Raw genomic sequence first — 22,169 nt, 5'->3', positions numbered from 1 at the left:
CCGGTTCGGGACCGGTTCGGGTTCTATCGGGTTCGGATCGGAGTTAGTAAATCTTCAAAGAACCGGTATAACCCGATGTACTTTCGGGTTTTGGGTTCCAACCGGTTCTTCGGTTTTAAAGTACTTGATTTATACCGATTTTGTAACCAAAACATAAGTAAAATCGGTTCTTCGGGTTTAAGTACTTACTTTGTACCTATTTTGTAACCAAAACATAAGTAAAATCGATTCAAAAATAAGAAAAAAACATCAAACATGATCATTCAAAGTCAAACGAAAGGTAAACATTGTTATTGATAGAAAACCAATAAATGAAATCATAAAAAGAAAAATTAAGTTCTCATGAAATGAAAAAAATTATTCAATGAAAATAAAACCAAAATCTAAAAATTTCAAGCTTCAACCGCCACTTTCAACCATCAACCTTCATGTAGTAGATAGGTATTTTAGATGTTTAATAATATCTTAGGCTCCGACTGGTGACCTTTTCGGGAACACGGGGAACGAATAGGAAATGAACGTATAAGAATAAAATTGCAGGAATGAAAAGGAATGCTTGTTCCTTATCAAATTTAACAAGGAATTCTTTTGTTCTATATTTCTCTAAAAAAACGGAATGGAGAGGAACAAGAAGGAAAAACTATTCTTTATGAATGGTGATTTTTTTTAGGAATGATAAGGAATTCAGTGTTCTCTTTCGTTCCTTGGTCACCATTCAAAGCCTTAGTGTATTTTGGCTACGTATCAGAAATTGAGATCATGTTTGGTACAAGTTCTTTTTTGGCATTTTGAATGTTTCGGGTTCTATCGGATATCCATTTAATTTCGGATTCGGATAATATCCATAACCCGAAATACCATAAAAGAAAATTCATTCAGTATTTATGTCGGGTTCGAATCGGTTCAGATTCATTTTTATCGGATCGGGTTTGATTCAAATTTTCGGGTTCGGTTTATTTGCCCTAGCTGAATCTGAAATGATTAAAGTGTTCATAAATTAGAATACACATCTAGTATTATAATTTTAATGTGTTACAAAAAAAAGTATCATAATTTTGATACTGTTTTTAATTTTAAAGGAAAAAACCCGGAGGATGCTTCAAAGTAATATAGCTTTATAAATTATCTGTAGTTCACAATCAAGAACCTTTCCCAAGATTCCTTATAGTTCTCCCGTTTCGAACAGCCATTGTTACCACTTAAATCTTATTCTCTTCTTTCCCTAAATCATGCAACCCCTCGAACATTATCAAAAACGTCATTTTATTAGGGAAACAACCATTCTCCGGCATTTCTTCAAGAACCTTGACTCCTTTAACAATCATTCGATCAAAACGTAATGCGTGAAAGCATTTGGCTTTCATTTCGTTTCACCATGTCGTCTCATAATCAGCCAGCATCCATCAAATCACCCTTCTAGCACATTCCAAAGATTAATATGCTGCACGTCAAGAAAGCGGGGAAGAGCCACATCTGGCCACGACGAAAATCACCACTTCCATATGAACATTGATATCATAATCTCCTATTTGTCAAGCTCAATAAAGCGAGAAAGATAAACAGATGAGCATAAGAAGACTAACCTTGAGGGAGGTGGAGGGATCGCCAGAGGAAATGGCTTTGAGTTGAAGCAGAGACTCGTTGAGGTAAGGGATTATGAGCATGAGTATCCTCTTCACATCTTTCTAACTCACTCTAACCCCTTTATACCCCCATTGGAGAGAATGATCTATATTCTTCTTGAACAACTTTTATATTGCAAACTCCACCAAAGATCCAGATGCATATGAATCTTTCTGAACATTTTCAGAAGGGTTTCCACCAAAACTCACACCCCTAACTTCAAGTCTGATAGCTCTAAAAGCGGATGATCTAGAACCATGAGATGGTCCATGTAAGGGACCTGCAGAAGGCGAATATACATACAAACAAACTTAAATGATGACACAATACTATCATGAGCTGTCTGCCTTCCCTTACAGAGTTCTTTTCTGGTAGGAAGACTCAGAGGAACATGCCATGTCTCCTTGGACCTCCTATGAGCTCCACACTGATCACCATAACTGTAATGATGATCTACAAAACCACCTAATGAGCTAGCAAGAAATAAAACAACATTAATAATCAATAAAATCAAAAAATAATGAGAAATCATGAAATCTATATTATTTCCTGGATGTTCAGGAAATAATATAACAAAATTAGTTCCCAAACTTGATGTTCTCCTCTTTAGAAACTTTGTTGAAGCATACAATCTGTAAAATAAATAATGTGTATTAGTGTGATTTGAGACTATTCAAAGTTTCAAATTGGAGATGTGCAATTTAGTAAAAGAGAGAAACCAACTTAGACAATTAAGAGTTTTAGTGTGCAAACAACACACGGTTTCATCCACCCAAGTTTTTAGAGGTATAAGAAAATGATTATATAAAAAAACACATAGATAAATTAACAAAGCACTAAACTTACATAGTAGTTAACGTTTTACTTGAATGCTACTATCTTTTGTAAAGTTCATCTCTTCCACATCAATAATACTCTTCTTTTTTACCAAAAAATAATACTCTTCTTTCCACTTCTTTCTCCTCCTCCTCTTAGTGATCTTCTTGTTCATACTCTTTATGATCGCTATTGTCAATCTGCTCATCTCCCACAATCTCCTTTACAGAATCAGATCCCGCCTTCTTCGCCGTCTTAGCCGTCATCGACAAAATCAAACTCTTATCATTCATGTCACTGAAAATCGATATCCTCGGCAACATCGTAGGAGTAGTTACAGGTTACCTCGTCGGCGTCACTGGAGGAGTCGAAGGAGTTGCATATATGGATGTTACGATGATGTAGTTATAGGGAGGAATTACATAAATGTTATGATCCAGAACAATTAATGATGGAATGAGTGAAGATGTAGAGTTAGAAGAAGATTCATTGCTTCATGGGAACCCAAAGATCACTTTCTATTTTGTTAATTTAAGCGATGGATACTACAAATCTCCACTGAAGAGGAGGAGACGGAAAGGCTGGAAAATTCAGACTTTCTTTTTGATGCTGCGATTACATGAAGAGTGAGATAAACGTCTAAGTTTGAATGTTTACCGAAGGGCGGCAGGAGCAGCAGGCAAGTACTTGGTAGGCCAACAGTCCGGCTTTTCATGAATATGGAACCTCCTTAACTAGATTTTAGTGCGCTGAAGAATTCTCTTGTAATTATTTTGTTAACTTATTGGGCCAAGGTTTTCTTAGACGAACGTAAGAGTTAGTTTATATGCCCATTTCAAAATTCACTGAACTTGACATCTAAAACGCAAAAAAAAAAAAAAAAAATTGTGGGACCCGCTTGCTGAGGTGGACAGCTTTATATATAAAGTAGGGTTTACTCCGTCCTGGTGAAGCCACCTCAGCGTCCACGTCATGAAGTCGAGTTTTGAGAAGCCGACACGTGTTCTCCTATAACAAAACTATGCGTTTCATTAACTCTGCGTACATTTATATTCTGAGAGAGTTTTAAATGGGTTTTGAATGTGGTCATGTATTTTAATTATTTAAAGGCTTGATTTCACTTTTGGTTTTGTTTGTTAACTTGATTTACGTTTGTTCATGTATAGATTATCAAATTTTTTATTCCTAAGTTTTTGTGTATCGGTGATGATTTAGATGTTGATTTTTTTGTTTATTCTGTTTGTTACGATCTTCATCAATGTAGTTTTCGACCATAGATTTCCTACATGATTATATTTTTAATTCCTATTTACAATGTCCTTGCGTTCTGTTTTGGGTGATATTTGTTGGTCTCATGTTGTTTTTTTTGTTACTGAGCTGAACAATTGTTTACATTGTTACTATCCTCCCAGATTTCTCTTTGTATGTTTATGATTTTAATTTGTACTTGATTAATTTGTAGAGTTCCTTTTGATGTTGGCTATCGATCGTTTTGGTGATAGTTTATGTGACCAAGAAGCCCACGAAGTGAGCAGGACGTAGCAAAGAGTTTGCAAATGATCCAAACTAAACCAAACGGCCAAACAAATGCCTTCTTCGTTTTCATTTAATCATTGCCTACTAATTCTTAACTTTCATGTGTTAAGTAGTTTCCAAGGATTAAACATTTTGGCTGTCAAAAGATTTTTCATTAGGCTACTGTGAAGTTTACTGAAGGTTAGAAGAGTAGATCTTTTGTCTGTTATTGTTTTTTTTCCATTAAAGTTTCTACCCTAATTCTTTTGTGTGCTGGACTTTTTGTGATCCTTAGAAAATATTTCTGTGAAACTTTCGAAAAGGAACATCCTATGGAACAAATATACTGCTGCTTGTTGTGAATGACTCCTTTCACTTTGAAGGTTCTTTTATAACTTAACTTCTTGATCTTGAAAGGCACACTAACATAATTGATAGAGGAAGCACCGTAAAGATGGACGCAAAAACAGGTTAAGAAAATCTGTGGGAGACAATGCTCTAAATCTAATAATTTCATTTCACAATAATGCAGAGGAAGACACTTTATGGTGCTAAGGCTGAAAAGTGAAAAGTTGGCTATGAGAAAAACATGAGAGACTACAACATATTATCTGGTAAAACGAGTGTCAATCGAGTGTCATTTTATAGATTGGTTATTATTTGAATCGTTGACCATATTGAATTGTTATTACTCTAAGGAGGAAGGTCGAAAGGAAGATGAGGCCATATACCATTACAAATGTTGAACTACCGCCGTACTCCACCTGCCATGTTCAGGCTGCCTGTTTCCTCTTCTACGTGGCTCTTGATTTCCTAAGCTTTCGTTCACGTTTTTGCGTTACAATATTACTCTCCTTATCCAAATGTTCTATGTGTTGCTTTCCAAGTTTAACTTAAAAGCCTCTTCACATATACCTTATTTAATATTGTATTACAGAGCAATTCATTGCAGTAAAATTAGTTAGAGATCCAAAGATTACTTGACAAACAAGTTACTAATCAACCACGGAACGTAAGAAAAAAAAAAGAACCCAAATCCAACAACATAAGCTACCAAGAAAATATTGAAGTCCCCTACGAATGACGAACCTAAATAATTGACATCTTAGAAAACCCAATCTTCCAAGATCCAAATTAAAACGATTATGTTTTCATGATTGTTTTTAAAGATATGAAATATAAATGTATATCACTCTCTTCTCATTACTCCATATATCGCTCTCTATACAAAAGAGAACTATCATATATAGTTGTAAGTTTTTTAAACAAGAAAATATTACAATTTTTAAACATCTGATTTAAGAAAAAAACATAAAATATAGAGACTTTTAAATTTAAATGAGAGAGTCCATTGAATTACTTATAGACTAATTTGAAACAAATGTTATAAATAGTTCTAAGTGAATCGAAACATGTAAACAATTCAACCAATTAAACACCGTAACTAAAATTTAATTAATTTTTGTTCATTCTTCTCTTCATCTTATATATAATTTTCAATAAAAAAATAGATAAATTTTTTTTTGAATCGCATAAAAAAATATATTGAATAATTTAAAATTATATTATATTTGTCTATAGGTTCTTATATATTTTATAATAGATTATAGAATTTATATATTAAAATAAATATACTAAATATATAATCAAAATTAAAATTTAAACAAAAAACCCGTGCGTAGCCCGGGCCGACCCTAGTTATAATATAGAAGATTAGTCGCGAGTTTCGGTCACGTTCATGTTAAAAAAATATTAAATTGGGTAAAATTATTTGATTTACTTTGTATGACTTTTAAAATAAATTAGAGACTGATCCGCATTCTCGTGCGGGTGTTAATTTTTACTTTTTCTTATATAAATTGGTATTTTGTTTTCATGATTAATGCTATATATTTTACATGTGTAATCATATAATTAATTGTATAATTTGAATATTTTTAGGTTCCTATATATCAGAATCGAATCCGAAGGATATCAGAGTGGTTTCCTTGGAGATGGAAAATCCGACCGTCGAGTTTTATTAATTTGCAAATTCTTCCTGAACTAGTTAAAAGAATGAAATTGGCTGATATTATGACGATACTCGGTAGCAAATCAGGTAATATTGTTACTTTTGGTTATTTGGTATTTTTAGGTTAATATGGTTACTTTTGGTACAAATATTCGAACATGTTTCAAATGCATTAGTTTTTGGATATTTTTAGGTTTCTATATATCAAAACCGAGTCTATCCAGACTTGGAAAGAACCGACTCTAAACCCACATGAAAATTTATAATACCCGAATGAAGACTAATTTCAAAACCCAAAAAACCCGATGCTCAAAAGAAAACTCGTAGTTGAACATGTACTCGAATGTCCATGCCTAATTGATTATGTAAACAAATAAAAAAAAAACTCTTTTTCAACCATTTTGAATTCTTGTCACAAATGAAGCAATTTCATTCAAATATGTCGAATTATTATTGTTAATATATATGTAAAACAAATGCTGTTGAAATATTATAATAAAGATAATTAATGAAGTAGTTAAAAGAGTGAGAAAAGAAATGTAAGAGTACCCGCAGTTCGATTCCCATTGGCCATCCAAGATGTCTTAAATGGTAAGAATACGTGACTGTTGCGGAACTCGTGGGATTAGTTGGTTGACCTCAGTCGGCAGATCCGCACGATTATCCAAAAAAAAATTTAAAAAAAATATCTATTTTGTACTTCTGTGATAAATGATGTTGATTTATTTAGAAAATATAATAAATGAAGTGGTTAGAATTAATTAAAAATAGAATAAAAATCTATAATAAATCAATTAAAAATAGACAAGTATTGTTTTGTACTTCAGTTTTAATAGAACTAGTGTTAAAATACTATGAAGACACTATAGTAAAATAATGAAAACATTATATTGTATATTACATATATTTTTTTTAAAGAAAATTATATTTGTATCCTTTAAGGCGGGAGGGCCGTCATGGGACGTATTGTTAGGAAGAAGTGTGGATTTGGGTTCAGTCAAACTCCAAACGGACTTCGTGTTCCACGGCCCAATAGCTTCCGAAACCTGCACAAAAGAGTCAACCCCAAGTCTCAGCCCAAGGAAGTCACTCGAGATAATGAAACGCAGCGTTTCAGAGTGATACGCAGCGTTTCAGAGTGATACGCAAGAGGATGAGGTTGTTATAACAAACTCATGAGCTGCCATCGTCTTCTTAACACGAGAGAGAAAGAAACAATCAAGCAGCAGAGAACGAGAGAGAGACCAGAGACTTAGCTCAAGGTTGTGAGGGTGAAGATCGAAGGAGTTGCGAAAGCGGTACACGGTTGGAGATACCATTCCGGCGGCGACTTTCCGATTTCCGCAGAGGAAACGACGAGTGAGCTATAGTTTTCTCTATCTTGTAAACGGTTGAATAGATCTACCATTGTTGTGATCTTGTAAGCTTGATTGAAACGATAGTGAATCATTTGAGGGATGCCGTTCCCTCCCCGGTGAGTAGATCAGCGAACACCGGGTGAACAAAAGCTTTGTGTTGTTCTTTGATTCTCAATCATCAATCTGAAACAGAAGGAATTGATCAATCACTCACATTAAGCAATACAATTAACCTAAAGAATTGGATCTAAACTCTACAAGTAGTATCAGAGCACAAGGTTGGGTGCTAAGGCTTAGAGTTGTATCAGATCTGATAAGTAAAGAGAGAGAGATCTCTTAATGTGATTGTGGCTTTAGCTTTCACGTTGTGGTTGAGATTATCTTGCTTGTGTTGTTGTGGCTGTTGCGGTTACGTCTTCTGTGTGCAGTGAATCTTGAGATCTCTACGGTTCAAGATGGAGCGGAGTCATGGGAAGTTCAAGATGGATAAGTTTGATGGGAAGGGTGACTTCGGGATGGGGAAGTACAAGATGATGGCTCAGCTTTAGATTCAAGGTCTTCTGGCTGTTATACAAGACAACTTTGTGGTTACTGCAGCTTCTGAAAAACAAGAAGAAGGTGAGAAACCAAAGGTTGATCAGAAGAAGTCTGATAAGGACTTACGAGTCAGAAGCTTACTTTGTACCTGCTTGAGTGACTCAATCTTGAGGAAGATCATGCACGAGCAGACTGCGCTTGGCATGTGGAAGTCCCTGGAGAAGCTGTATCAGCTCAAGTATCTTCCAAACAGAATATATCTGAAGCGGCAGTTCTCCTACTACAAGATGGAAGAAGACAAGTCAATAGAAGAGAATGTGGATGTATTCTTAAAGCTTATAGCTGATCTAGAGAGTCTGAAGGTTACCATAACAGACGAAGATCAAGCTATTCAGTTGCTCTCTGGTCTTCCTGCTGCGTATGAGCAACTGGTTCACACTCTGCAGTATGGCATGGGTAGAGACACTCTTACCGTATCCGAAGTTGTTACCTCGGCATATTCAAAAGAAGCAGAGCTTAGACAGAAGAGATTACTAAACAAGAAGAAATCTACTTTAGAAGGCTTATATGTTGAATCAAGAGGAAGATCATCTAAGCGGTCAGATAACGGTAACAACAAGACGAACGGCAGATCGAAAAGCAAAAGTGATCGATCTAAGTCCAGAGGTAGATCAAACAAGACAAAGAAAGGAACATGTTTCTCATGTGGCAAAAAAGGTCACTGGAAACGAGACTGTCCTAACAGAGCTCAAAGATCAAACAGTGAACAAGAAGTGAACTCAACAACTGAAATACAACCACTAGTTCTTACAGCAAGCACACATCATTCAAGAAAGGAGTGGGTTCTAGATTACACATCATTCAAGAAAGGAGTGGGTTCTAGATTACACATCATTCAAGAAAGGAGTGGGTTCTAGATTACACATCATTCAAGAAAGGAGTGGGTTCTAGATTACACATCATTCAAGAAAGGAGTGGGTTCTAGATTACACATCATTCAAGAAAGGAGTGGGTTCTAGATTACACATCATTCAAGAAAGGAGTGGGTTCTAGATTACACATCATTCAAGAAAGGAGTGGGTTCTAGATTACACATCATTCAAAGTGGAGATTTCACGATAACATTCTATAAAGATGGACAGAAGGTGATCACATGCAAATATCAAAACGGATTGTATTATCTACAAGGAACTGTGTCAAGTGGTGAAGCAAATGTCAGTGTGTCTACATATGCTAAGACTAAGGTGTGGCATTCTCGGCTTGGTCACATGAGTGCAAAAAACATGGAATTACTTGTTAAAGAAGGCTACATTCCAAAGACTGAAGTGGGAAAACTAGAATTCTGTGAAGGTTGCATTCTTGGAAAATCACACAAACAAAGTTTTCCTACGGCTAAGCATACTACTAAAAGCATCCTAGAGTATGTTCATTCAGATTTGTGGGGTTCTCCATCAACTCCAGAAAGTCTTGGAGGTTGCAAATATTTTATCAGTTTCATTGATGATTTCTCTAAGAAAGTTTGGGTTTATTTCCTGAGAACTAAGGATGAAGCTTTCTTTAAGTTCAAAAAGTGGAAAGAGGCGGTTGAAAGCTATACAGAGAAGAAGATCAAGTGCTTACGCACTGACAATGGACTTGAGTATTGCAACAATCAGTTTGATGAGTTATGCAGAACATCTGGAATCAAGAGACATCGCACTTGTACTTACACTCCTCAACAGAATGGGGTTTCAGAACGTATGAACCGCACCATTATGGATAAAGTGAGAAGTATGCTTGCGGAAACTGGTTTGGGACAAAAGTTTTGGGCAGAAGCTACTTCAACGGCAGTGTATTTGATAAACAGGACACCAAATTCAACCTTAGACCAGGAAGTTTGGTCAGGGAACAGGCCTGATTTATCACACTTGAGAAGGTTTGGCTGTACTGCGTACGTTCATGTTACTCAAGACAAGACTAGTCCACGAGCCGTGAAAGGAGTTTTCATGGGGTATCCGTTTGGATTCCAGAGGATCTTAAGTGTACTACAAGCAGAAATGTTGTGTTCAGAGAAGATAAGATCTACAAGCATACGCAAGATCATAAGGTTACAGAGAGTGAAGGTGATTCAGTTAATCCAGAGAAGCAGACTAAGAAATCTAAGAAGAAAGTTTCATTCAGTCCAAGTTTGGATTTTGATTCAGGGGCCAAGTGGTCCAAACTATGAACATGGTGAATCCTCGGATCCTGGAAACACTAGTGTGTCTCAACAAGATTCAGAGGATCAAGGAAGTTCGAGTGGTTCAGAAAGTGATGATGAAAGAGACGGTTTAACGTTTGTTGAAGACAATGAATCTACATGCTCTATTGATAACTACATGCTTGCCAGAGATCGTGCAGAAGACAGAATGTGAGACCACCTTTGAGATATAAAGACGCCAACTTAGTTGCATATGCTTTAGCCGTGGCAGATGAGATTGAGAAAGATGAACCTAAATCTTTCAAAGAAGCTATGAGGAGTAAAGATAGGAAGTTCTGGTCTAACGCTGCTGATGATGAGATTGATTCACTTAAAAGAAATCACACTTGGGATCTAATTGAGAAACCTAAAGATCAGAAGACAGTGGGTTCTAAGTGGATCTTCAAGTTTAAACCAGGCATTCCAGGAGTTGAGGAACCGCGATACAAGGGAAGACTAGTTGCTAAAGGATTCTCACAGAAAGAATGCATTGACTACAATGAAATCTTCTCACCAGTTGTCAAGCACGTCTCCATAAGACTGATGCTTTCAATAGTGGTGAATCGAGATTATGAATTGGAGCAGTTGGATGTCAAAACCGCATTCTTACATGAAACCTAGAAGAGAGGATTCTAATGGATCAACCTGAAGGTTATGTGAAACCGGGAGATGAGAAAAAGGTGTGTCTTCTAAGGATAGTGAATCATTTGAGGGATGTCGTTCCCTCCCCGGTGAGTAGATCAGCGAACACCGGGTGAACAAAAGCTTTGTGTTGTTCTTTGATTCTCAATCATCAACCTGAAACAGAAGGAATTGATCAATCACTCACATTAAGCAATACAATTAACCTAAAGAATTGGATCTAAACTCTACAAGAAGAGATGGTCGCACGGCTAACCGTGGGGACGCCGTGGCTGCACTTCCACTAGGACCTGACTCGATGGAGATACTTACTTCTAAATTCTCCGTACATAATCTTGACACTACCGATCTTGTCGCTTTATCTGGTAAACTTTACATTCCCGTCTTGAATCTTCGTTTGAGACCAAAAATATTGGTCATCTTGCAGATGTATGATTAAACTTTTGACCAGGGATCTCAATAGTATTTTGTTTCAATATTATCAATACGAATTATGAATCATAATAAATGTACAGGTGCTCATACCTTCGGGAGGGTTCAGTGTGGAGTGATAACAAATCGTCTACACAATTTTACTGGTAACAATGGACAGTCTGATCCTAGCATTGAACCAAAATTCTTAAGAACACTGCGAAGAAAATGTCTGCAAGGCAGAAGTCTCACCGCGAGGGTCAATCTTGATCCTACAAGCCCTGACTCATTTGATAACGACTATTTCAAGAACCTTCAAAACAACCGTGGAGTCATTGAATCAGATCAAATCTTGTTCTCTTCTAAAGGAGCACCTACGGTGTCTTTGGTGAATCGTTTTGCAAAGAGCCAACGTAAATTCTATAAAGCTTTTGCGAAATCAATGATCAAGATGGGTAAGAGCATATCCATTGGTTAGAACCCTTGATGGGTTCTAATTATTAGTTTAATTATTAATTGTGTACTTTATCAAGTTTAAAACCTTTGTTAATGTAATTAGTTTTGTCAAAGTCTAATGGGAGAACCTATTTGAGGTTCTTAATTCTTTTTTGTTTTAAAGTTGAATTATTAAATTCAAATTTTACAAACTTATAAATTATAGGATTTCATAAAAGGAAAGAACAAAATATTATTGTTAAAGTAATTATTTTACATAAATTTGAAAATTCAAAGATGCTGTGATGATAAATTTGACATTAATAAAACCATACTCAATTTCAATTTCAAACGCCATTTGACAAAATATTATCTTTCAATATAATTTCAAAAACGTCTAATGATCAAGAACTACTACAAGCTAATGCTCAAACAACATAACCATAGTAGAGTTGAAAATGACTCCAACATAATCATACATTCAAAGAAGATGGTACCTTTGTTCAGATACTGAACCAGGAGCTTGTGTCGCATAATCACTTGAGGAATTCATGGCACCGATATAAATTTTGCTATCTTTATTACCAGCATAGAAAAATGATGTTTGTAGGAATTCAACGCAAGTGCATTGATGGCTGCAGGAAAGATGATGTTTCTCAACAGTTTCCCCTTGGACAGGCTCCAAACCTAACCAAAGGCCATGACATTTAAAAATCGCTTACACTTTCATCGCAAGTTAACAAAATGCATATAGATTACTAGTCCTCCAAACAAGTGCGTACCTTGCACGTACAATCTTCTGAAGCAGTAACTAGCAGAGCATTGCAGCCACCATAGTCTATGACAATGTCGGTTACAGAAGTTGTATGCTCATTAAAATCGTGTTCATAAAAAGTGCTCCCTTGCTGCTGCCTCTCCAATATCATCAAACAACCTAACTAACCAGCAAGAGTCAAAGCATAAGAATATAAAGTACTTAAAATCAGAGAGAAAGAAGCAAAGAATTAACCTTATAAGAGACCATACTCTAATATAACCATCTTTAGACCCTGAGACCAACAAAGAATCGTCTGTAGAGAACAACAAGCATGTCACTGATTGGTAATGACCATGCCACTTCTTAAGAAGTTTCCCACTCGAAACCTAATCTCACACACACTATCAAGTAAGCTTCATCACACAAGAAGTGAAATCAAAACATTAGAATTTGTTACTCTTTTACCTCCCAAAGAAAGATATCTCCAGAGGCTCCACCACCAACGATGTAAGTTCCTTCCATGTTAGCTTCAAGAGCCATTATTGATTCCAAAGGGAAGCTCTTAACTTCAGCTTGACGCTAGCAATTAAAAAAAAGAACATCTTTTTCAATCTCAAAAGAGAGAAACAGAAAGTGGGTTTATGTCGGATAAGGAAAAGGAAGAACCTTGTTCCAAGACAAGAAGAAAATGGAGCCGGATGAACCGGAAGCGTTACGGAGCTGAGAGGCGGCGAGGAATTTATCTCCGACGGCGGTGAGGCCGTGTGCGGGAGAGGCGCACTGCTTGAATCTGAGCTGTTCCGTTCCGGTTTAGAGATCCCAGCTTCCGATTCCGTTATCGATTGAGGATAAGCCTATTACAGAAATCTCCATAGATATTCACAGAGAGAGATAGAGAGAGGTACGATTGCGTAAGACTATTATCCTATACCAAGCTGCCACGTTAGGGGTTCTTAGCAGCTCCATAAATCCCATTTTAGACAGCTGTTCTGTCTTTTTTTTACTTTTTTTCATTTATTTTTTTTGCTTTTTTTTCTAAGAATGGTCTAATGTAAGGATTCTCACAGGAACCGATGGAGAGATTCGTAGAGACTGTAGACGAGTCAACTAATACGGTTTTGCTCAATTGCATCATCAAGGGATAAAAAAATTTCGTGTTGATAATACTTAATAAGTTGTGTTTGTTCTTTTCCATACAATTGTTTATCTCCGTTTGATATTTTTTAATATATTGGTTAACATGGCCATTATTAATTTGTTCACAGTGATTGTAAATCATAGACAGAGATATCAATGAGAAGAGCGTCAACAAAGTAATTAAGCTTCTGTAAGCCAAAGAAAGCAAAAAAGTGTTGAACGACGTCGTTGAAGTGGAGATGGTCTCATGTAGTACATATACAAAGCTGTGCTTTGCTGCAGTACAACACAAGAACACCGGTGTTTAGTACTTGCAGAAACTTGGATTAAATAATAAAGAATAATACATTAACAATGTTTTCTTTATTACATTAGTCACGTGGAAACTATTTTAAACTTTAGCTAATGATAGTTTAAAAGTTATTACAAATCAGCAACGTCAAAAATACGATTTAGCACCGCTCGTTAGTCGTACACAGTCGTACAAACACAGACACTGTACTGCTTTCAGACGATGTCTTATAAATTACATGTGTAGTTCCATGAGGATAAAACAGAGCAATAAATTATTTTTCCCTGGATTTGAATGAACATCATTGAGTGCAGCGTTGATGTGATTTACTTTTTTTATTGTTGAATGGATTAAAGCAATTTACATCAATGTTGGCTCAATTATGTTTTTCTGATTTTCAGGATCATAGAAAAACAACATTCACATTTTTTTTATCATTTCACTCCAGATTCAAATCTCTTTTTCCTTTTTTGAGTCTTACAACAAACTTTCACCATACAAAATAACTTACAAAAAGCACCGAAAAGGATTCGGAGGATGATTGTTTGCAGATTCTGCAGTAGTTTTTAGTTTTTGTTTTTTTAAAAACCACTTTTTAGCCGATCAAGTTTTTGGAGAAATAGATTCCCTATAATTTAAAAAAAATGGTTTTTGAAACAAATTGTTATTTTATAAAGAAAAGCTAGAAACCACTTTTTCCAAGTTTCTACAACAACATCACGTTAGATTTTTATCTTTTAACTTTCTTATAAAATAATTTTATTTTCTTAATCAGCATTTAACAAAATGAAATTTATATACAAGAACAAAGTTCTCGTACATGTAACGAAAAGAAGTTCAAAAATATTTGTTTCATAAATAAAAATGCTAACTACTATAAACAAATAATTTTTAGAAAAAAATATTTTTAACATATATAATAAAAATAATAATTTATATTCAGAAAAAATCTTTTAAATTTGTCATGAAAACTAAATTAATTATTTAAGCTTACTTTATGTAAAATTTGCATGTTTTGTTAATAATCTATTAGTATAATTTTATTTAAAAATGTGATATATTCTTTTAGTAATTGTATGTTTCTTAAGGAAACAGATTTTAGTTATAAGTTAAAAATTTAAAAATAATAGAAAACTAAAATAAATCAGTAGTCAAATTTTTTAGGAAAACAAAAAAGCAAAAAAATAAAATTCAGAAGCTACTTTTTGTTTTAATTAAATTTGGATTTTTGTTATTATTATTTTTTTCAACTTCAAACAAGTAATAAATAAAATATATTAAAATCAAAACTGAAAAATCATCATCCAAACTATTGTGAAAACTAAAACAACAATAAAATCAAAATTAAAAATTAAATTAAAATACTTTCTTAAATTAAAAAAATAATCAAAAACTAAAAACTAAAATCTGCCATTCATGTTTCTTCAAAAACTAAAATCTACTGCAAAATCAAAGACCAAAAACTAAAAACCAAAATCCAAAAACTAAAAACCAAAAACCAAAAGGCAAAAACTAAAATCTAAAAACCATCCAAACAATTATGTATTATGGGAGGTTGGTCTCTTTAACATGTATTTTTTTAAATGAAAAATCATAGCTTTTTCATACTATATGCTAAGAGTGACATTAAAATTATTATATTTTCAAAATATTGTCACTGTTTTTAAATCGAAAGTGAACAACTTTATTAATAAGATTAACGTCGCACTAACGTTCAAAAAAAAAAAGATTAACGTCGCATATTCGAATCTCTATTGGGTGCATTTTCTTAAGTTGTTTTGTATGTTGAAGGTGTGTTGTTAGAATCGAAAATATAATAATTCTAAATGTTCTAAACGGCGTATAGAAATAATAGCATCTCCAAAAAGATTCTCTATTATAGAGTTTTGCAAACTCTATATTTAAAGTTTCAATATATTTGAAGTTTCAGGTGTTCTTCTCCAAAATCAAAACTTCAACTTTAACTTCAAAATTATTTATAATTTACACTATGCTCTTTATATTTGTCATAATTAATATAAATCCATAAAACTTTTGTAGATAACTAGCACTTATATAAAATATTATAGTAATATTAATTAATAAAATATTACACTAAAATATTAAATTATAAATTGAAATACATAATTAAATATTAAACTACAAGACAAATACCACATTATTACATAAAATTATTTTAAAACGCTTCATTATTAAGTTTCTTTTGTAATATTCTTGTTGTCTAATTCTACTTTTAAAATATTATAAATTTTATTTTGATTTAAAAAAAAACTTCTATATGTAAAATTTTAATTTATAGAAATAAATTTGAAATATTTAAAGTATACAAAAGTTTTAAAGGTTAAAATTATGGAAGAGAAAATACTTAAGAATCATAAATGTGATGTATAATTAATTATAAAGACCAAAATGCAAATAAAAAGATGAAACTTCAAATTTAGAGTTTTAAGAAGTGAAACTTCATTTGATATATATGATGAGAATACATCTCCCGAAGATGATGCTTTCAGGGGGAGAATATGATGATGTGTGTGGTTGTACTCTTTTTCCTTATCATTAGTTTTGTCCAATTGGATTTTCTATGTCAAAGTATGAAGCAACAATTGGTTTTGTCCAATTGAAGTTTCACTTCTTAAAACTCTAAATTTGAAGTTTTGAAGTTTCTTTTTGGAAAGCAAAAAATTCTATATTTGAAGTTATAGAGTTTCTTTTGGAGATGCTCTTAATACATCCATGAATCATGGCGGCAAAGTAACGTTATTCAACCTTTAACACATGATATCTGATGTGTCTTTCAAAGAAAAATATAAACCATATAAATCCAAAATTTAAGTTTGGTTCGTATACAACCTTGTTGATTTTTTTTATCTCTACGAATCACATAACAACGTTTATAACTTATATATATATATATATATATATATATATAAATATTTGAAAATTTTAACAAAAAAAATTGTAGAAATTAACAACGTCATATGTGTAGGAACTAGGAAGTAGTAAGTTCCAATACACTTGTTTTACTTTGTAAAGTTTTCACATTTCATTGTTTGTTCTGCCACAAAAAAAAATTGGAGCTTATATTAAGTTGCAGTATTTCAGAACTACTACATTATTATTACTAGGGGCATAGTGTAGCGACCGTGTTCCGAAAATCGATGTTAGGATGATCTGAGGACTGACTGGCCGAACTGTGAGAAAAACTCAGAAAGAGAAAAATCCGATTAAGAGAGAGTTTTCGATATTTGGCTAGATTGATCAAGTCCGAGTCAAGAACGATCGTCTGTGGGGTGAATCCGACTGTCTGAACGTTCGAAGATCCGACGGAAACCGCTCAAGAGGTGTCAGAAGAGACCGAATCAAACAGAACAAACCGACTCTAAGAAAAAGGTGAGTGCGTGACCGTAGCCTATCGTACTGAATCGTAGTCTGATTGATAGGAATGTTCTATGTACTGATTGCTTGTCTAATTCAAATTATCTGCTAAGTTCTGGCTTGGTCCGAACAGTCGGTTCCTTCCATCGACGCATCTGGATCAGATCATGCGCCTAGAGCCGTATTGGCCTGCTAGGGCTTGACTGAATCTGATGGCGCTTTGGCTTGGAACGATTGGGTCGGCTAAGTAACTGACTGATGATAAGCATGTCCGTTTATTGACTGATTGACTCGATTACTTTACTTGGCTGAGTGGGACTGAATGACCGCTCTCACTAAGCATGCTGTTTGCTTATGCCTCCTTGTTTGGATGCAGATCAGGACCTGACCCGAAAGGGTAAAGACATAGCTTGAACGCGAGACAAGGGCAGGAAGGAAGGAAGGTGAGTTTGAGTAGATATAGGACGAGATTAACATGTAATAGCCTATAGCGAACTGACTTGTTAACTCGAACCTCAGATTATCTATTCAAATCGTATTATGCTTTACTTGACTATCTGAAAAAGAACTAAGACTCTGAAATAATTCTAAGTAAGAAAAAAATGAAAACGGCCCAAGTCTGATCGAGGAAGTCGAGCCAGACTCGTACTGATGTTACGAAAAAATGGGTTGGGTCTTTTCACATAGCCCCGCGCAAGCGCGGAGTCGTGAGTATTGTTGTTTCTCTAGCTAAATCTGTTGAGATGATGTCATGTTTTGCTGTAGTCCTTAATTTTGTAAGATTTATACCGTAATAGAATTGGAGTGGGATGATGAAGTGGGGTAACTTTTTTTTGTGTTTTGTGTCGTGAATCAAGTAAAATATGTCTGATCTAAATGATTAGAATACTTGCTGAATATTGTTATATTAAAAATGTGATTGTTATTCATATGGAAATCACGAAACCATGGTTTTTCTTGCAATACACGCAATACAAGCTAATTAGTGTATTTGTTTCCTCTTAAAATGATTGTTTTAGTCTTCTTCTATATGAGTATTTCCATGGGTTCTATGGCAAATCTGGAAGTTGAGGAACGCGATGGTCTTTGAAAATGTCCAATACAATCCCATTTCAATCATTTCAAAAGCAGAGGTAGAGGCTGACATTTGGTTTGCTACCAATAGCCCCTCGGGAGGTGTTGAAAGAAGGAAGACGAATGTTGTTCAGCTAGTCGGGGGTTGGCAAAGTCCTCCTCGTGGGCTGTCAAAATGTAATACCGGTTCTTATTGGGATGCTATGAGAAAGATGAGTGGTGCTTCTTGGATTATTCTTGACCATTTGGATTCAATCTCTGTTCATTGCTTCATTCGTATTCTAGTGTAAACTCTGAAATGGAAGCGGAATTACTTGCAATGTTCTAGGCTGTGGACATCATGCGAAGTATGAATTGGCACAACTTCATTTTTGAATCCACATCCACCTTTTCAAGAGTGGTTATGCTTTAGCTTCCCGTGGCCTGGTGCTCTTATATCTGAAATTATCCCTCGGCTTCATTTCTTTGGTCGATGGAGTATAGAGCACGTCACTAACAGCAGTAACAATGCAGCTGAAGCAATCACTGTAAAAATAAATTTTCTCATCAGATTTTAAATGAGCTTTTAATATCAATAGATATTTTTTGATCAAATAAATATCTATTTAGTTCCATTTAGTTTAATAGATTTTGAATTGGTAGTTCGACTAAGGCTCATTTATTAAATGGAGTTTTCCTTAAAATTAACATAGACCTTATTAACCTGTGTAACTTAATATTTTTTAATTAGTTAAAAAGATTTTAATTAAAAAAAAATCTAAAAAATATATATATTCTAAAATCATTTTTTCAAAATTTCGTTTTCCATTTCTTCAATTTTTTGTTTTTTTTAAAATAAAAAACTAAGTTTGTTTTCAAAAAACACTCTTTGATTTTTTTTCTTAATAATTTTAATAATTAGAGTTTTTATTCCAAATAATATCACTTTAAATGGATTTAAACATTTAAATATAATATTTACGAATCTGAATAGGCCTAAACATGTTTTAAAAAATGAAATTTAAAATTTCATGTAAAAGCTCCATTGTAGAATTGATTCCTAATGATTAATCAAGAAGACACCTCTTTAGGACACATGACTAACACTCGCTATTCTGTTACATCTTAGCAGTGTTAGCAGTGTAGAGTGTGGGAACTGTATGAGAGAAGTTTTGAAGTTGTTGTATTTGCAACCGACGTAGACAACAGCATACCATATTTTCATATGCTATGAAGGAGTTGTACGATCTTCAATTACACTCATTTTCTTGTTAAACTAATTTAAGAAGAGGAACTTTGGTTTAAAAACACTTAAAAACTATTTACTTCTCACTTATAGGTTTATTAGTTTGTCCCGCTCTAGTTATCTTGCTCGCCTAGTTACTCATGAGATTTTTCTTCTTTAAAAAAGTTATCCACATTTTGTTTTTCTCCGTTAAATTTGCTATTTTACTAATCAGATTTTCTATTTATTTAGAACTCAGCGGTGTGATTTAACATGACAAGGTTATTTAAAAGACAGAATTGAGCCTTAGGCCAGCAAAAGTTGTAGCTTATTCCTTTTGTGATGTGGATGTAATGTGTATTTAAGCATGAACAAACCAGACATTTGTTGTGACAAATTACAAATACCCATCAAGGTTCCCTTTATTAATGTTGCCAAATTACTACACTCCCACCGGAAGCTTGATTGAAGGTAACTAAAAAATCAAAATAAAAAAAATTAAAACATAGGAAAAGAGTAGTAGCTGTAGCTTATTTTTTTAAATGACAATTAACTATAAACAGGTGAGAAGCAAGAGATTAAATAAGTGTAACTGTGGACGTTAACCTCCTCAAGAGCGACTGTGGTTACATTTTTTTTTTGTCCTCTTGGACTGACAACAAACGTATTACTTTTCATGGCCATCGTCAACAGCCAACTCAAAGTGATACATGAGGAGTTTACGTTTACGTCCAAGTCTTATTTAAACTTGGATAGGTATGATTATGTAGGACTCTTTGTTACCTTAAAACCCCGGCGATCTTGGGTGATACACATTTGTTGCGGTATGGTGCAGTCCATGATTTGTCCAACTTCCTGCTGCAACCGGTGCAAGAAACGTACGACCAACCATTCTGTTGTAGCATACTTCCAAGCTTTAAAAAGGAAGTTAACTTTCTGGGTCTTTACGGAGACAATGGAGAAAAAGTAGGTGGGACAAGTTTTATTTTTAAAGTTAAGAAATGATAGAAAATAGAGTTTTGGAAACCTGGTTGTTTGACGTGGCTATGTACGTGTGGAGGCCTGCTATTGAAACATCTACGTGGGAAAGCCTTGGTTGGTGCAACACCCAAGATGCGTCCAAAGATATATTTTAGCAAGCATGCCATATAGTTATAGCTAATATTGATTGGACAATAGACAGCAGAAGCGATGTACAAATGAAACGCAGTTGGTTATCTAAGCGTGGGTTAAAAAGTAGAATAATATGGTGATGCTCTGTTTGCATAACACTTTACACTGACCTATTGGTGAAAGCTTCGATGGCAAGGATGTTGGTGTCCAAATAAAATTTGGTCGCCGGGGTGGAGTTCAGATCGAGATTACCTAACATGACCGAGTGTGCGTTAGTGAGTGAGAGTTGCACATAGCTAGCAATATATTTGCATAGAAAAGATTGACCATCTGTATATGCACAATGTGAAACATAGGTGACCATACCTCCAAAAACTTTGGGATTTGGTTGGAAGATGAAAGGGCTATCTGTTCTCTTGTACATATTAGTGCAACGTCCAACTTCGAAACCACAAACTTCCGCAATGGCACCTGCTCGTAAAGCTCCATGGTATTCATTAAGACGTGCAGCTATAATCCATGGATCAACAGAGAAAAAAGTATAAACCATTTGGGTTTCAATGTTGACGATCCGGTTATGAATTAATAATTTGGTGTTAGGATTATACGTTGTTACCTTTTCATCAAAGTGATACCCATAAATTATATGTTCTTCTTAACGTTAGGTAAATCCTAGAATCGGAGAAAAAGACCAACAATCTCCTGAGAAGAGCGGCCAAGTCCAAGATCCTACTAAATCTGGCTGACGTTACAACAACTGTAGCAGAGATAACATCACCGACAGACAGTCATCTTCGAATAAATGGCTAATGATTTCAACCGTGAGATTATCAGAATGAGGATATGATTCAGATTCGAAACCAAAAAAAAAAAACTCAGATTCAGACAAGAACTAACGTACATATTCAATAGCGGAGGCATCGATCTTAACCTTAGATCGCTGGGTAGGGCGTGGAGATGATGAAGACGGTTCAGGGGATGAAAAAAAAGAACAGAAACGCTTGGAAAGCGGAAGAGTTACGACTTGTCTAAACCATATCTGGCAAAATCTAAAATATTAGAGAGATTTTATGTTATCGTGGGACCCACAAACATAAAGGAGCTGGTGACGTGAATGGCCTCAAGAGAGAGCAAAAACTGTCCTATTATAATATACACTAGGGATTAACCCGGGCTACGCCCGAAATTTTTTATTTTTTTTAAATTAAGTTGTTAAATTACTTATATTTAGGTTATGATATATATTTATATAAATGTTAAGATGCATGTCATAATTAAAATTTATTTTTAAATTTTAACACGTTAAATTAACATATTTTTTACTATTTAAATATTTTTTTTTGTAATTTTGTTGGCTATCTATATCATATTTAGCAAAACTATCTGTTGAGTGTTGGAATAAATGTTTTAGATATTTAATTAAACTGCAGAGTATTTTAGGATCGACCACATGCTCAACAATCGATCGATCCGTAAAAAGATGGTCGATATTCTTGGCCTGGTAAGTACAATTTTAGCGAAAATATCTCTGATTTTCAAATATTAAGTATATAACTATTCTTTTGAATATTGTTTTTTTGAATTGTATTTTTTATTAAATTATTGTATTATAATGTTTATGTAAATATTTTTTGTGATGTTTGAATTTGTG

General features: G+C 34.3%; 1 long non-coding RNA gene and 1 pseudogene across 5 annotated transcripts; both read right to left on the bottom strand.

Moving 5' to 3' along the window:
- Positions 1 to 1,012: 1,012 nt before the first annotated feature.
- On the bottom strand, positions 1,013 to 13,275 carry LOC106327069 (annotated as a pseudogene).
- Positions 13,276 to 20,035: 6,760 nt separating this feature from the next.
- LOC106325665 lies at positions 20,036 to 21,552 on the bottom strand. 5 transcript variants are annotated; one of them, XR_001266977.1, is made up of 6 exons: positions 21,420 to 21,552; positions 21,135 to 21,324; positions 20,885 to 21,028; positions 20,689 to 20,770; positions 20,433 to 20,563; positions 20,036 to 20,319 (listed from the first exon to the last, which is right to left on the bottom strand). It is a non-coding gene; the product is annotated as an uncharacterized LOC106325665 (long non-coding RNA). The 5 variants fall into 5 exon arrangements; XR_001266976.1 differs by having other exon boundaries at positions 20,433 to 20,496; XR_001266978.1 differs by having other exon boundaries at positions 20,036 to 20,347; positions 20,433 to 20,770.
- Between the last annotated feature and the right edge of the window lie 617 nt (positions 21,553 to 22,169).

Source organism: Brassica oleracea, chromosome C2 (assembly GCF_000695525.1).
Source record: "Brassica oleracea var. oleracea cultivar TO1000 chromosome C2, BOL, whole genome shotgun sequence".
In the NCBI taxonomy this organism is placed as follows: Eukaryota; Viridiplantae; Streptophyta; class Magnoliopsida; order Brassicales; family Brassicaceae; genus Brassica; species Brassica oleracea.
The sequence above is the reverse complement of the archived record's forward strand: the minus strand, read 5'-3'. Positions and strand labels throughout refer to the sequence as shown.